The following is a 13,143-nucleotide window of genomic DNA, read 5'->3' as shown; positions in this document are numbered from 1 at the left end:
TAGAGATGATTGATGATAAGAAAGGGAAAATCACATCAATATAAGGAAATATCCCATCAGTACTTGATTGATTGCGATTTATTTTTTATATGGTAACTAATCTGATCATCAATACCTGTATTGATTGTGGTTTATTTTTTATGAATGAGAGCAGGGGCTGATTTGTTTCCTTAAAGTATGATGCGTCTTTAAAATCTTTTATTTATTTCCTTCAAATCTATTATTTGTTTCCTAAAGAAATTTGCAATAATGGGAGGTATCGGTTGATTTGGATAAGTTAGTAAAGTTAGATCCGTGATTGCGTGTACGTTTGGAAAGTGCTGATTTGCAAGGAAAGAGCTGAGGGGTAAATAAACCGGTGAATAAGAAACCAGCATCGAAAAAAATCTACGACGGTTAACCTACGAAAAAAACCGGACGAAAGTGGTGGGACAAAAATTGACCGGCGGAGACTACCAACTGCTCCATTAGGAGTAGAGATTGGTTGGTTCGATTTTTTTTGCATGGAGGGAACTACCTGGGAGGTGGGAGGGAGTACGAAAATAAACCGTCTCGGCTGAGCGGGAGGTGGGAGCAAGTACCAAAGAAGTACCAAAAAAGACCGGGTGAGGTGGGACAAAAATAAAACCTGGAACGCGACCTACCAACTGAGACATTAGGAGTAGAGATATCCAAGGTGGTACTAATCTATCTACATATACAGGAGACACCAATCTCCATAACCCTGGCTGCCGCCTCTAACCCTCCAACAAATACTGGCTCATGAAAGAGAAGGCAAAAGGTGGGTCCGACGATAGAGGCGGACTAGCAGATGAAGCCATCAGACGAGAGGAGGCATACGATGAGGCAAATTCCACAGGGTGCTTCGTCCCTCCTGCCGACCGTGAGCGAAAAGGATGGAAGAGGAGGGCTAGGCGGCAAACCTTCGGAACCAGTTGAGAAGCGAGTCCCAGAGCCCCGTGGCGCTTTCTGGCAACGCTCGAGATCGTCCGTCGCCTACGCGCCCGCCTAATCTATCGAGGGAATTAGCAGTTCCCGATTTGAGAGGAGGAAGAAGGGAACACGAGGACGAGACGACCGAGACGCCCGTTGTCTAGCAGCATATGGTGGGTTTGACGAGGATAGCGGGTGTGCCGCGTGCGTCCGGTAACTGTGTCCGGCGAGCGTGACGTGCGATGCGCGCTCATGTGCACCACTCGGGCGGCAAAGCATGCTGGCCGGCTGCATGCGTCTCTGTCGTCATGTGTGTGGCGTGTGTTCAGCGTGCTCGGCTTGGTGTGCGTAATTATCTGATGGTCTGCTCTCTACACAAGCCACGGTCCTTCGGCATCAAGAACAACATGAATCAGGAAGGATGCATCCCTGGTTTTTCTTTGTTCGCTTCAGTGCTCTGGTACGCATCTCTAATTGTGTGGTTGCATAGTAGGAGACGAGGGGTGGGCTGTGACTTGAACATATCATCTGGTCATCTTGGTCTCATTTGTGAACTAAATTGGCTATATTTCTTTGAGTTGAAAGAAGCACGGAGTAGATATAAATAATAAACATAGGAAGTAACATGAGGAAGAATTCAGATTCATAACTTCAGTTCAGGGTATCGAGCATATATTTTACAAATTCTTTTTTTTCATGGAATATATTTACAGACTTAATTCAAACCTAGGAAGCATCAAACATGTTAATATGAATTCCTTCAAGAAAAGATAAGTGTCTATAATTTTTTCTGATAAAATACGTAATATGCAGATTATGCTTGCTGCACTATTATTTTTGAATAGATGCTTACTGCAACTATCACACTCCATTGGTTAGCTCGCTGCTGCTATTACTTCAAATTTGTTGATATTGCTATTTATTTCATATTCTACTTTTAAATTTTAGAATGTACCAATAGTCATCCAAAGAATGAATTATTAATAAAGTTATGCTCTTCAGTCAAATCAATTTACTGGGAATCATACCATGCATGCCCTGATCAACGATCCATCCATTGTCTTATGGCATAGTTGCTCGACCTGGCCCATTCATAGGAACCGTTGTTTTTTCCCGTTGCAAAGTGCATGTGTCATGCGGGGGCGTTGTGTCGACATCAGCCAGCCCACGGTAAAATATCGAAGTAGCATGACGCTTTTTCGATACGATCGAAAGACTCACCCTTGTCAGACGAGATACCATTGCAAAAGGAAAAACATAACATGCATGGCTGTGGCGCGCACAACACATATGTATTCCGAAACTGCTTCATGCACGATCCTGGTACACGATGTATGCACGACATGAAAATCCAGGGGCTGGTGTTCAATGTATGCACACATGTCCGGCTGGATTTTAACCATCGTCTATGGTTCGTCCGAATCTTGTCGTGTGTATAGCATGATTCTATGTATTCAAGCACAACCAACCAGGCTATATATATTCACACATACCGCATTCAGAGTTAGAGCATCTACACGCAGACTTGGCAAACCCGGCCCCTCTCTGCGGGCACTGACCCGACACATCTCAAATTAGCCATTTGCATCCACCTCTCTCATATTTCATCTCTTAGATCCATGTAAAGCATGCAAAAGAAACCATACGTACAACATCTACATACTGCCTTAGTTACTCTTCATCGTCGGAGATGTCCATGACGACAGAGCAGGGTGCCGACTGGACGAGCGGGTAGGAGGGCTCTGGCTCATTCACCTCCTGCTCGACCTCATCCATGTAGGCGAACATCTCCGCCTCGTCCGCGGCCTCTTGCGCCTCCATCTCGTGCCGGCGACAGTTGCCTCCGCAACCGACTCCGATCGAAGGGAATCGAGGATGGCCTGCTACTCCGTCTGCAGATCCCCGTCGCCAGCGTCCCCAAATCCTCCTCCCCCTCCTCCTCCACCTCCTCCTCCTGATCCACTGCATCCGGAGGTAGCCCCGCGGCGATCCAGGCTTCGCGCCTAGCCCGGATCTATGCAAGGAGCTCAAGTCGGCGCTCCGGCGTCAGAAATGGCTTGCTTCTTACCCGGCGGCATGGGGCATGGCTACTAGGCGGACGGGTGGAGTGGAAAGTGGCAGCGGTGGCGGACAGGAGGAGGAAAATGTGGATGTATGGTAGGGTTTTGGTGCCGCCGGTCGACTTAAATAGCCGGGCAATGCACTACACGACCCGTCGAAGCTGCGCCATGCGGGCCACTGGTCCGACGGATGAGACGAACTTCGGACCACCAGGTTTGAGGGTGTTTCTGGCTTGGACCCCTTTGTCAGTCCGAAGTGGCGGGCATGCCCGGACGCGCCCAGACGCCCCCATATCCGCCCCATATTTGGGTTAAATATGAGGGGTGCTGATCGGTCCGGACGTATGAGGGCCATTTCAGGGACCGTCTTAATCGAAAAAATGTGACCGAACAGTGACCGGACGGTTTCCGGCCAGGTGTATGAGACCGGTTAAAGAGGTCCGGTTGTAGATGCTCTTATACATCCAAATCGCACCATTTGCTCGGCTGCTGGCTATGTCATCAAGTTCGTCTGCTGGGTGGACGAACTGCTCCGCCTTGATTTTCAACAACTGCCATGATTAGTAGTTTTTTGTTGGATACTGCTTGCGCAATAACATAAATGTAAAATGAGAGCACTTAGAGCAACTCCAACGCGTTGACCCAAAGGATAATGTTTTTGTCTGGTCAGCTTGGCGTACACCCATGTCCATTTTTGTATTTGGGTCGACACTTGTGCCCAACACTGGCCCGATCTATTTTTTAGCCAGCACACAAAAATACATTCTAGCACACATTTTGGAAATAAAAATGTTCATTAAACATTAATGCCGGCTAGAAAGGTCGGTGATAGTCCATTATTATATTAAATAAAACAGTAAATAAAACTACAGACTACTAGGAGCATCGGTGCTGCCCTAGAGGTCGTCGTCGGGGCCGGTGAGGTCGACGAGCGTCGGCACAGGGCCAGCCCACGGGAACGCCGTCGACCAAGCCCTAGCGACATCGTCCGCCGCTGGCTGGGATGGGTCAACGTGGGCACGTCGCTCCTCCTCGGCGTCGCGCTTGAGCATTTCGAGGTACTCGCCCTCGCGGCACTCCTCAGCCAGCCGTTGCTGGCGCCAATGCTCGAGGTACGCCTGCTCCTGCTCCGGCATCGCCCCCAGCCAGACCAGCAGCGCGCTGACCCACTCACGCACCACCCTGGTCCCGGAGTAGCGCTCGACCGGCTCGATGGGGGCTGGGGGCCGGCTCCGTGGCGGGGGACGGCGGGACCAGCGGCGGCACAACGCAGTCGCCGCCCACGGAGAGAGCCATGGCCTCCGCCATGCGTGCCTGTTAAGCCTCCTTCTTCTCCTCCTTGCGCTGCTCTTCCTCCTCGCTCTCCCGGAGGACAACAGCCAGTGCCGCCTGGTAGGCGACCTCCGCCTCCTGGTCCTTGTGGCTCACGACGAGGGGCGGCGGCGAGGAGCGACGCGACACGTAGTGGACGCAGCGCCTCCTGGCTTCCTCGTGCTCGAAGGCGAATCATTGCTCCCACGCCGGCAAGTCAAACACGTAGATGGCTTGGCGGCGCTGCTCCGGCATTAGCAACTCCTGCCGTCGCCGCACCTCCTCCACGTGCGCCCTCGCTGATCGCGGCGCGACCGGCACTGGGATCCTCTTAGGATCCAAATGTTAGTCGTGCGGCAGCGTTACGTCGAGATAGGGCAATGGGATGCGGTGCTCCCAGTGCCACCTCGCCTGGTGCACTGGGACGCTGACGCGCTGCCGCTGCCGGCAGGCAGACAACGGCGGAGGAGGAGGGAGGAGTGGAGAGGGGGTGGAGTGGGTCTTGCCCTTGCCCTTGCCGGAGAAGAAGCCCATGCCGACGTAGAGGGTGGCTAGGGTTTGTCGGCGACGGGGAAGCACTGGGCGACGGGATGAGGACGGGAGGCGTCTGAAAGCAGATGAGGACGCTCCCCCACCGCACGCTCAGATTAAAGAAGGCCGACCGCCGTCACTGATGCATGGCCCCAAGAGGGGCGGTCGTTATTAATAAAGCTGACCCAGGTAGTTGGACGGCTGCCAGGAGGGGACGCGGTGGACATCAAGAGGGAGCGTGACGCGTCCGCTTCGCAACCGCGCCGATGCATTTCAGCCGCAAATGGGACCGCACGGATGCGAAACAGACACGATTGCGAATGGGTCGGCGCGTTGTGCCTCCACTTTTATGGGCGTCGACCCAAACAGACGGCAACGAACAAAATGGGTACCTGCCTTGGAGTTGCTCTTAATTACAACTCCAAAATCCCGTCGTACAAGATCACGAAACATCTGCTTGGTTCAACACTGCTAGATCGCACAACCACCACCCACCTTCCTTTCATCCAGATTGTCGGATTACACATCATGTGTTTGGCACATGTACAATCAGATCATGTGCCTGGCACGTACCGTTTCGCAGTTGAAACCCCTCGGTGCGACAGCATCTTGTACCTGGCACATGGCACCCGGCTGACTTGTGCCTTGTACACAACACGTGACTACAACATACTCCACAGGCACATGATTGCATGGCACATGCAAACTGCTGCAAAATGTGCTAGGCACGATTATTCAGTTTGGGTGTTGCCAAAACTCACGATAAGCGGCTTGTGGGTACAGCCGACATTTTCAATGTGCCAGGTAAATGTTTCAGCATGATGCTTTTCGTGTCAGCGTTTTGACTGATTAATGGAAACACATTTGTTAGTCTAAACGTCATGGCAAAGTTTGTTCACAAAACAACTGCAAAAAGTATTTAAGGAAAATGGAAACTATGCAACCGGTCGTTCATAACTTGACATCCATACCAATAAATTATATTTTTGGTCATGTCCGAGGACCGTAGTTGTGCTTAGCTTGACCCATAGCCAATCTAGATCATTAACATACAAACGCTTGCGCCCCAACAGAAACAGTCTGAAGCAAGATATGCCTCAGGAGACTTCATATTGTTACACCATGACGTTACTCAACTCCGCATCCTTTTACATTCGATAGACTCGATAAACTGATGCGGCCTCCTTGCATTGTTCCCCTTGAGATGCAATATGTCGTAAAGGTAATATGGCACCAGCGAACTTTCATCGTCATGTATATGATTTCGGATTTGCTAAAACTCATTCAGCTGAGAATTAAATTGGTCTCATTCACTTTTCTGGCCGTCTGATTGAGCCGCGCCACGATTCATGTTTTCGTCCTGTAGAGCTTCGTAACGACGGAGGCACGGCCCATCTATTGTCCCGCTCGCGGCCTGTTATTTCTTTTTTGTCGCGCGTTTGTTTTTCTTTTTTTGCTGATGAAGCCCACTTGCATTGGATATAGGAAGCCCGTGTCTTATCGCCCCTTTTTTGCTGATGAAATCGGATTCCTTTTTTTGTTACGTATTTTTTGTAGCTGCAACCATCCCACCCCGAGCGCAATCACAACTCAACACACCCAAGCGCAACTGCAAGCCATATAATGTGACCGCAACCAGGGGTCGGGGCGAAGGTTTGTGGGCGTCGATGAAATTGGTTCCATTTTTTTGTTAGGGTTTTTTTTGTTGTAGTTGCAACCGCCCAACACGAGCGCAACTGTAACTCAGCAACCGCAGGACATATAAGTCGAATGCAACCGGGGTCGGGGGCGGAGGGCTTTTGTCGTCGCCGGTGAAATCGGTTCCAATTTCTTTTAGGTTTTTTTGTTTTAGTTGCAACCGCTCCAACCAGAGAGCAATCATAACTCAGCATACCCAAGCGCAACCAGACGTCGGGGTGGAGGGTTTGTCGGCGCCAATGAAATCAGTTCCATTTTCTTTGTTAGTTTTTTTTGTTGTAGTTGCAAGCGCCCATCCCGAGCACAATCGCATCTCAACACAACCAAGCCCAACTGCAAGACATATATATATATATATATATATATATATATATATATATATATATATATATATATATATATATATATATATATATATATATATATATAAGGCGACCGCAACTGGTGGGTCAGGGGAGGACTGTTGGCGCCAATACAATAGGTTTCCATTTTTTGTTAGTTTTCTTATTGTAGTTGCAACCGGCCCAACCTAAGCGCAATTGCAACTCATCACACCCAAGTGCAACCCGTGGTCGGGGCGGAGGGATGTCGGCACCGATGAAACCGGTTCCATTTTTTTGTTCACAATTAGTTCCTTGTAAATACAAGCAACTTTGGTTTCCCCGATGAAATACAAGCAACTGTGGGCCCCGTGTGCCACTTGCAACTTGACCATCTACTCGCAATTGGCTGGTGTTTACTCGATGCCACTTGCAACTCAAACGTGGATTCGGAACTTGTATGTTGTTTTTGTCTCGTAATTGCCCCCAATTGCAAGTCCACCATCAACTCGCAACTGTGAGGGCCCAAATGCCCCAGTTGCAACTCAACCATCGACTCACAACTTGGGGGGCGGGGGGAGGGTTGTTTTACTTGATGCCACTTTCAACTCGACCATCAGACTCACAGCTGGTCTTTTTTTTGGATTTTCTTTTTTGCCATAATTGCCCCAGTTGCAAGTCCTCCCATCGACTCGCAACTGTGAGGGCCCGAATGCCCCAGTTGCAACTCGACAATCGACTCGATACTCAATGGGGTGTTTACTCGATGCCACTTGCAACTCGACCTTGGACTCGCAACTGGTCTGGTTTTTTGTCTTTTCTTTATTGCCATAATTGCCCCAATTGCAAGTCCACCATCGACTCGCAACTGTAGGGCCCGCATGGCACTTGCAACTCGATCATCGACTCGCAACTCGGGGGAGGGGGTGTTTACTCGATGCCACTTGCAACTCGACCTTGGACTCGCAACTGGTCTATTTTTTGTCTTTCTTTTTTGCCATAATTGCCCCAATTGCAAGTCCACTATCAACTCGCAACTGGAAGTCCTCGAATGCCCCAGTTGCAACTCGACCATCGACTCGCAACTCAGGGGGGTGTTTACTCAATGCCACTTCGCAACTCGACCTTGGACTTGCAACTGGTATGTTTTTGTTGTGTGTTGTTGTTGGTTGTTGGTTGTTGGTTGTTGTTGTTTGTTGTTTTTGTTTGTTCACAATTACTTTCCTTGAAATACAAGCAACCTTTTAGTTTCACCGATGAAATACAAGGAATCGTGGGCCCCGCATGCGCCAGTTGCAACTCGACCATCGACTTGCAACTAGGGGGGTTACTCGGTGCCACTTTTGCAACTCGAACTTGAACTCGCAACTAGTCTGTTTTTTTGTCTTTCTTTTTTGCCATAATAGCCCCAATTGCAAGTCCACCATCGACTCGCAACTGTGAGGGACCGAATGCCCTAGTTGCAACTCGACCCCCGAACTGCAACTCGGTGGGGGGAAGGGTTGTTTACTCGATGCCACTTGCAACTAGATCATCGACTCACAACTGGTCTGTTTTTGTCTTCTTTTTTGCCATGATTGCCCCAATTGCAAGCCCACCATCGACTCGAAACTGCGAGGGGCCCGAAAGCCCCAGTTGCAACTCGACCATCTACTCGCAACTCGGGGCGGTGTTTACTCGATGCCACTTGCAACTTGACCTTGGACTCGCAACCGGGGTCGGGCGGAGGGCTGTCGGCGCCGATGAAATTGGTTCCTTTTTATTTTTTATTATGTTAGGTTTTTTGTTGTTGTAGTTGCAACCGCTCCAACCTGAGCGCAATCGCAACTCAGCACATCCAAGCGCAACCGGGCGTCGGGGGGAGGGTTGTCGGTGCCAATGAAATCGGTTCCATTTTATTGATAGGGTTTATTGTTGTAGTTGCAACTGCCCCATCCCGAGCGCAATCGCAACTCAACACACCCAAGCACAACTGCAAGCCATATAATGTGACCGCAACTAGGGGTCGGGGTGGAGGGTTGTCGGCGCCCATGAAATCGGTTCCATTTTTTGTTAGGATTTTTTGTTGTAGTTGCGACCGGCCCATCCCGAGCGCAATTGCAACTCAACACACCCAAGCACAACTGCAAGCCATATAATGTGACCGCAATCGGGGGTCAGGACGGAGGATTGTTGACGCCAATGAAACCGGTTCCATTTTTTGTTAGGTGTTTTTTATAGTTGCAAGCGCCCCAACACGAGCGCAATTGCAACTCAGCAAACCCAAGCGCAATCGCAGGACATGTAATGTGCCCGCAACTGGGGTCAGGCAGAGGGCTGTCGGCGTCGATGAAATCGGTTCCTTTTTTTGATTTTTTTTGTAGTTGCAACCGCCCCATCCCGAGCACAATCGCAACTCAACATACCCAAGCGCAACTGCAAGCCATATAATGTGACCGCAACAGGGGTTGGCGGTTGGATGTTTTTTTAGCATCACATAGATGGGTTTTCTATCATTTCCCCTGACGGTGGGTACATACAAGCATTTTTTTTCATTTTGACCAACCTTTTGTGTTTTATTTTTCGGAACGCACGACCCAATTCTGGCATTTTCCACATGAAAATACATAATGTTCTTGAAAATAACACTCCAAGGTGCACACTGCACTGTATTTTTTTCCAAAAAAAAGTATATGCAATTGATCCCAGTTTCGCGCTGTCGAACGCTTATCGTTGTATCTTCGTCGGTCATACATAATGTTTCCAAAAAAATATCACTCCAATGTCTTAGCTTTTCATCTTATATCATTTTTGTTTTGGTTTACTCTTTGTTTCCATTTTAAAATTTCTTTACGATATTTTTTTTTAGCCTTGAATGAAAAATCAACTATAAAGGCCTTGGCTTAGTGAACACAAATATTAAGCAAAACTATTTTAATTTGTGATCTGGGAGCTTTAATTATTCAAAGTTTCCTCTTTTGTTAGTGACACACACATGCAAATGTTCATGTGTTTGTTGATCGAGCATGAAACTCAGTCAGCTTGTGGCCAGCCCATTTGTCGTGACGTTGTGCAGCCCGAGTAATTGACAGGAAGGACGGGTGAAAGGGAAGACAAGGCCAGCCCAAAAAAAATAAAAAATAAAAAAGACAAGCAGGCCGGACAGGGAAACGAATTGGACCTTGGCATGCAGTGTGACATCACGTGACTGAGACATAATGAGTTCCAGGCGATCCCTTGTGAAAACATCATCAAATAATTTACAGACCGGAAGAAAAAATATTCAGGGAAAATAGAACTACTAATGCTCCATTATATCTCTTTTGTCTGAACGATGTCTAGATCAGCATACTCACCACGTGAATATCATGACTCGCTTGGTCGCCAATGAAATTTCGGCAGAAGTTCACGGTGTAAAAACCGGACAGGTGCCTGCAAACATGCATGATAGTAATATAATGAGTTTCTGGATTCATATACCATTAATCAGTTCTTTGTACGCGTATATAACCATTATTCCTGGGTTTTGTCCATCACATCTGTTCCAGCTGCCGGGATTCCGTATATCTTCTCAACGTCGCTCTCGTTGAACTTAAATACCTTATTCGGCCCCAAGATAATGGCTTGTCTAACCTTATCCACCATCCCTAAAAGCCAAACCATATGTCTGACGCTCAACTTGCTAATCAGTGGGATGGATAGAGTGCCACCCCAACCCATAGAGATAACAATGTCTCTTTTCTGCTGGTCAAACTATATGATATAAAAGAGTAAACCTTCTGCACTGAACATCTAAGTAGGACCGTCATACCCGTCGCCCCTGTCTGAGTCATCCTCTTCAACGATCGTGGGCAGCTTGTTGAGCTTGCTGTAGTTCTGCACAATCAGAGCATTGGTAAAATGTACAACTCTTCAAGACGGAAACACAACGTTGATTTATACGCTACTGCTATTTCCCAACGTACATGTTGGCGCATCCCATGCACCGAAAAATCCTAACTATAAACATTGATTCATGTACAATGGCAACACATACATGCCACGTTACCAAGACCTGTCAGTACCGCGAAAAGGTCATGAGCATCCGGACCCTCAATAGCAAATCCATAAAAAAAAACCAGACTACACGAAAGACATAATGCGTATGTCACTTGCATCCCCGGGCCCCTTCCCATAAGAACAAAACGAGAATCGAGATTAAGTCTGCATGTCGTCTTACCTGCATGATGACTGCTTAAATATGAACGCATGACAGATATTGCTGCCCCAAACCCGTTCAATCTTATGAGCCTGCAGAACAAAGAGATCCATGGCTAATCACCCTTCTGATATGCGCCCAATGCCAAACTACAAGTCTACAAGCCGACATCCAAAGAACCTATGCGCATAGCTGAAATCACGTATTTTACCTGTGATGGCTCCGTACAATGGCCGGCGGCGCGAGATGACAGGGGCGGCGGTGCCCGCTGCGGCCTGGCGCTGGGTTTCCCCGGTGCCTGCCCGGCCCGGCGCTTCCTCTCTTACCAGAAACTCCAGCCTCCGGTCAGATTTGGGATCTCTCCATGCTCTCCCTCCGATGAATCCCCCTTCCCTGCCGCCTAGTCTGCTCCTAGAGATGCAAGGGATTCCAGATGCAAGGGGGAACGCAGACCAGAGTATCTCTTGCTGTACAGTACCCTAAGGACTCAATCGATATAACCGTAGCCTGGCAATCTTACAGAAACGGCTGACGCATATCCCGAGGTATATGGACATACCAGATAAGCGGGACGGGGTGCATGTTTCGCTTTGGCGCCCCCGAAGGACTCAATCCAGTCAAGTCAGTAGGTGAGACACATCTTCACCACTCCACCGTTCCGCGCATCGCCACTCAGTGAGACACATCTCCATCACTCGGCTGCCCCACACGTCACCACTCGATGAGACACATCTCCACCACTTAGCCGACCCGCGCATCGCCACTCGGCGAGACACATCTCCACCACACGGCTGCCTCGTCCGTCGTCACTCAATGAGACTCATCTACATCACTCGGCCATCCCCGCACGCCGTCACTCGGTTGGGCACGTCTTCACCAACACACCCACTCGGCCGCTCATGCCCGTCAAACAGGTAAGTCATTCTTTACGCACTGCGCTTTATTAAACAGTTATTTCCGTATTCCCGAGTGTCCCATAGTTCACACGTCACGTTCACTCGAAGGCCACACCACCTAGTGTACCTCTACGTCTAGTTGTTTATTTTCTTGCTTAGTACTGATTATTTGACTCTGAAGTCCACGCCACTCACGAACACCATGTGTTCTTCATTTCAGAGTTTGCATCTGTCCTCGGGGTCTGCAATTCAATCAGAACACTACACATGCTGCCGTTTTAATCTTAAGATTCACCAGTGTTGCTTGTGGCTTAAAGCGGTATGTGGTAGTTGCAGTGTGTCATTTTTTTAGAAAAGGAGGATAACCCCCGGCCTCTGCATCTGGGCGATGCATACGGCCACTTTATTAATTATTCTCACAAGACCTTACAAAGTAATACAATAGTAAGTCTAAAGCCGCCGCCTAAGCAACTCTATCCAGTTGATGAAGGGGCGCAGATAGCCTGGGTCTAATACCAAACAGACATCGTAGCCAAACCTAACATCTAAGACCTGAGGTCCCATCCAGGACGCCTGCCGGGTATGGGTTCACCGGTCCGGCGTGCACTCAGAGGCCGCCGCCGCCAACTGTCACCGCTCCATCTTCAAAACTGTACTAATGCATCAACCTTACTCGGTCCAGCTATCTTCGGCGCCACCACGGTGCCCAACGACACCTCCTCCCTGCGCGCAAACAACTGAGCACGTCACGGTCGCCACTGATACACCTCAGCACCATGCTGCCAAGTACCACCAGCCGACACAGCTTTAAGTCTTTGCAGTGTGTCATAGCTACAGTGCATAAATTAGTTCAGATCTTAGAATTAAAGAGTGCACTCTGTCTATGCATCAGTTTAAACCCAATTCGACAAGATACTGACGGAAATATGCCCTAGAGGCAATAATAAAGTTATTATTTATTTCCTTATTATATGATAAATTTTTATTATTCATGCTAGAATTGTATTAACCGGAAACATGATACATTCGTGAATACATAGACAAACAGAGTGTCACTAGTATGCCTCTACTTGACTAGCTCGTTGATCAAAGATGGTTATGTTTTCTAACCGTAGACATGAGTTGTCATTTGATTAACGGGATCACATCATTAGGAGAATGATGTGATTGACTTGACCCATTCCGTTAGCTTAGCACTTGATCGTTTAGTATGTTGC

General features: G+C 48.6%; 1 long non-coding RNA gene across 2 annotated transcripts; it reads right to left on the bottom strand.

Moving 5' to 3' along the window:
- Positions 1–10,003: 10,003 nt before the first annotated feature.
- LOC123087576 (uncharacterized) lies at positions 10,004–11,523 on the bottom strand. Of its 2 annotated transcripts, XR_006441434.1 has the most exons (4): positions 11,242–11,523; positions 11,052–11,122; positions 10,609–10,708; positions 10,004–10,479 (listed from the first exon to the last, which is right to left on the bottom strand). It is a non-coding gene; the product is annotated as an uncharacterized lncRNA (long non-coding RNA). The 2 variants fall into 2 exon arrangements; XR_006441433.1 differs by having other exon boundaries at positions 10,004–10,708; positions 11,242–11,519.
- Positions 11,524–13,143: the final 1,620 nt, after the last annotated feature.

Source organism: Triticum aestivum, chromosome 4A (genome assembly GCF_018294505.1).
Source record: "Triticum aestivum cultivar Chinese Spring chromosome 4A, IWGSC CS RefSeq v2.1, whole genome shotgun sequence".
NCBI lineage: Eukaryota > Viridiplantae > Streptophyta > Magnoliopsida > Poales > Poaceae > Triticum > Triticum aestivum.
The sequence above is the reverse complement of the archived record's forward strand: the minus strand, read 5'-3'. Positions and strand labels throughout refer to the sequence as shown.